Here is a 3,727-nt window from a genome sequence, read left to right as displayed (position 1 = left end):
GGGGAGGTGATGTCTAGGCTCATGGGGAGGGCACGGGATGTGACCAAAGTCTGGAAGCGTAACAACCTTGTTGTCACAGATGTTAAGGCGGTGTTCAGTGTTTTCAAGCAACACTTTGGGGATACTGTCTGCTCAGGTATGCCATTAGCTGATTTCTATTCAATCAAACCATATGCTAATGAGGGTCCAATAGATTTCTGGATTAGGCTTAACAAAGCTGCAGAGGCAGCCGAACAGTACCTTGTGAGTGAGGGCAGGACCTTACCCAATCAGTGCTCAGAGTTGGCAGTCATGTTTATGCGCAACTGTCCTGATAAAGAGTTGGCCCAAGTGTTCAAGAGCAAACCCATTCGTGACTGGACAGCCAGTGAGGTACAGGATCGGTTGGATGAACTGTTAAGGGAACGTAAAGCATGTAGAACACAACTTTCACAGCAGGTTGCTGCTGTTTTTGACTGCCCTCAGGAGGGAGTGGGTCCTGTGAAAAGACCTAATGTGTCATATTTTTCTCAATGTGGCCGTGAACCAGACCAGGCACCATCTGTATCTGAGGGTGGGACATTAAAGAAAGTTTTGACTTTGTTAGAGAAGGCTCTGGTCAGCAATACTCAGCAATACTCAGTCTGTGAGTGGCGCAGTGGTCTAAGGCACTGCTGTGCCACTAGAGATCCTGGTTCGAATCCAGGCTCTGTTGTAGCCGGCCGCGACCGGGAGACCCATGGGGCGGCGCACAATTGGACCAGCGTCGCCTAGGTTAGTGGAGGGAATGGCCGGCTCAGTTCGTAGAGCATGGTGTTTGCAACGCCAGGGTTGTGGGTTCGATTCCCACGGGGGGTATGAAAAAAATAAATAACGTATGCACTAACTGTAAGTCGCTCTGGATAAGAGCGTCTGCTAAATGACTTAAACATGTTAAATGTAGAGGGCGCCGTAAACAGTTCCACAAACGTCAGCATGAGTGTGCTGTCTGTGGAAGCACTAATCACTGGACCAAAGCTCACTGTCAGATGCACCAGCTGTGCTTCAAGTGCTTTTCTCCGGGCCACATGAGCTTTGACTGTAGTGAGGCTGGGCAGCGACAGAACCCTGGATGTGGACAGACTGGCAGGTCTCAGGAAAACTAGAAAGCCTCCATTCTGAGGAGGGCAATGTGGGGCATTCTTATTTTTCCTCCACTGATGATGATATCCAATCTGTTTATTCTTACTTTTGTGAGTCAGTACCCAAGAACAACACAGTAATTTTTCAGAAAACAATGAGAATTACTCAGAATGACAGTTTGTTTTACACCACCGTGCTAGTACAGGATAAAGTTGAGCTGAAGGGGATGTTAGATAGTGGGTCCATGGCTACTACTCTGCGCGCAGATATTGTACCTCGGTTGAGGGAGGCAGGAGTGGTAGAGGGGAACTTTCTAGCTCCTTCAGACATCATCCTGGTGGGTTGTGGTGGGAAGCAAACTAGCCCAGTGGGCATGTGTGACTTAAAAATGCAGCTTTATGGCTTCAGTTATGTAGTCCCAGTGCTTATTGTTGATGGGAAGGTTGATGAACTCATTGTGGGCACTAATGTGTTGAAGTCTCTGATTAGACAGTTCAAATCAAATGACAGCTACTGGCGGGTGGCGGGTACACCAGGTTCCTCTAGCCAGTGTGATGTCAAATCTGGAGAGATGGAGAGGAGACTCCATCCCAGATAAAGTGGGCACCATTAAGTTGAAGGTCCTCTGTAGCTCAGCTGGTAGAGCACGGCGCTTGTAACGCCAAGGTAGTGGGTTCGATCCCCGGGACCACCCATACACAAAAATGTATGCACGCATGACTGTAAGTCGCTTTGGATAAAAGCGTCTGATAAATGGCATATTATTATTATTATTATTATTATTATTATTGAAGAGAGCAGTAACGCTCCAACCCATGAGTGAGCATCTGGTGTGGGGCCGCCTACCCCCAAAGACAAAACTCTCTGTGGGCAGTACTGTTGTTGTCGAGCCCAGCACGTCTCGTTGTGTGAATCGACACATACTAGTGGGGAGAGTAGTTACACCTCTGTGGGGGATGGATGGCTCCCTGTGAAGATTGTGATTCCAACAACATCCCCAGTTACCCTGAGACAAAATGCTAAAGTGGCGGATGTGTACCCTTGCATTGCATTGGAGGATTTTGATGATGTCAAGCAGCAAGCAGCTTATCAGAATGTGGCAAAGGCTCAATGTGACAGATCACATGGCAGTCTGACAGCTAAGAGTTCAGTTGGTGGCAGTGTAGTTAATAGCAACAGTACACTGAGCAATCTTGGACTTCAAGGACTGTCTGTTGAGGAGTGTCCAGTTTCACAGTTCTGGAAAGATAAACTTGTCAACTTCATTGGGAAGTATGACACAGTGTTCTCTAGACATAGCCTAGATTGTGGTGAGGCAAAGGATTTCTGCCATCGCATACGGCTGACTGACGACCGCCCATTTCGATTACCTTATCGTAGGCTGTCTCCAGCTCATTACCGAAAACTCAGGGAAACACTGGATGATATGGAGGAAAAGGAAATCGTCAGAAAATCCAGCAGCGAGTATGCCTCACCATTGGTGCTGGTATGGAAAAAGAATGGGGACTTGCGCCTATGTACTGACTTCAGGTGGTTAAATGCCCGCACAGTAAAGGATGCTCATCCCCTGCCTCATCAGGCTGATGTACTGGCCGCGCTGGGAGGTAATGCCTTCTTCAGCACAATGGATTTGACGTCAGGGTATTACAACATGCCACTGCATGAAGAGGACAAGAAATACACTGCCTTTTCCTCCCCTTTAGGTCTGCACGAGTACAATCGGTTACCTCAGGGCCTCTGCAACAGGCCGGCTACTTTTATGAGAATGATGCTGACCATCTTTGGTGACCAAAACTTTCTAAGTCTGTTTTGTTACTTGGATGATCTGATGGTTTTTGCTAAGACGGAGGAAGAGAGTCTGCAGAGACTTGAGATGGTTTTTCAGCGGTTGCAGGAGCACAACCTTAAACTGTCTCCGTCTAAGTGCAAGTTTCTGAGGAGGTCTGTAAAGTTTTTGGGCCACATCATTTCTCAGGAGGGTGTAGCCACTGACCCTGCTAAAGTTCAAACCATTTTGAATGTGACTGAGAGTGAGATAATGGAAGCTGATGGTGTCACGCCATCTCCTAGCAAAATCCGTTCTTTCCTTGGTATGGTAGTATACTATCAGCACTACATTGAGAATTGTTCCATGGTTGCTAGGCCATTGTTTCAGCTAACTACAGGTCAGAAGAAGCCTAGGAGAGGCAAGGGTAGGAAGAGGCCTGGTCCCCCTCGCAGGCTCACTGCTGCAGACTGGACTGCCGAATGTCGACTCGCTTTTGAAGCTTTGAAATCAGCACTAGTTGACCAGGCACTGCTGGCTCATCCAGATTTTTCTCAGCCATTTCTACTTTCCGTGGATGCATCTACTAGTGGTTTGGGAGCTGTACTATCACAAGTGCAAGATGGGAAGGACATAGCCAGGCCGATAGCTTTTGCTAGTAAATCTCTTAATCATGCACAATCCAAGTATCCTGCTCACCGGCTGGAATTTCTAGCCATGAAATGGGCCATTCATGATAAATTCAGCCATTGGCTGCGAGGGCATAAGTTTACTGTGTGGACCGACAACAATCCAGTCAAATATATTCTTACAAAGCCGAGACTTGATGCATGCGAGCAGAGATGGGTTGCAAGCTGGCAC

At 47.7% G+C, this 3,727-nt stretch overlaps 1 long non-coding RNA gene across 1 annotated transcript; it reads left to right on the top strand.

The window, feature by feature from the left end:
• The first annotated feature begins 1,676 nt into the window (after positions 1 to 1,676).
• LOC121545300 lies at positions 1,677 to 1,956 on the top strand. The gene is made up of 2 exons (XR_005996255.1): positions 1,677 to 1,721; positions 1,896 to 1,956. It is a non-coding gene; the product is annotated as an uncharacterized LOC121545300 (long non-coding RNA).
• Positions 1,957 to 3,727: the final 1,771 nt, after the last annotated feature.

The sequence above is a fragment of the Coregonus clupeaformis genome, unplaced genomic scaffold (genome assembly GCF_020615455.1).
Source record: "Coregonus clupeaformis isolate EN_2021a unplaced genomic scaffold, ASM2061545v1 scaf0013, whole genome shotgun sequence".
NCBI classification, from domain to species: Eukaryota; Metazoa; Chordata; class Actinopteri; order Salmoniformes; family Salmonidae; genus Coregonus; species Coregonus clupeaformis.
The sequence above is the reverse complement of the archived record's forward strand: the minus strand, read 5'-3'. Positions and strand labels throughout refer to the sequence as shown.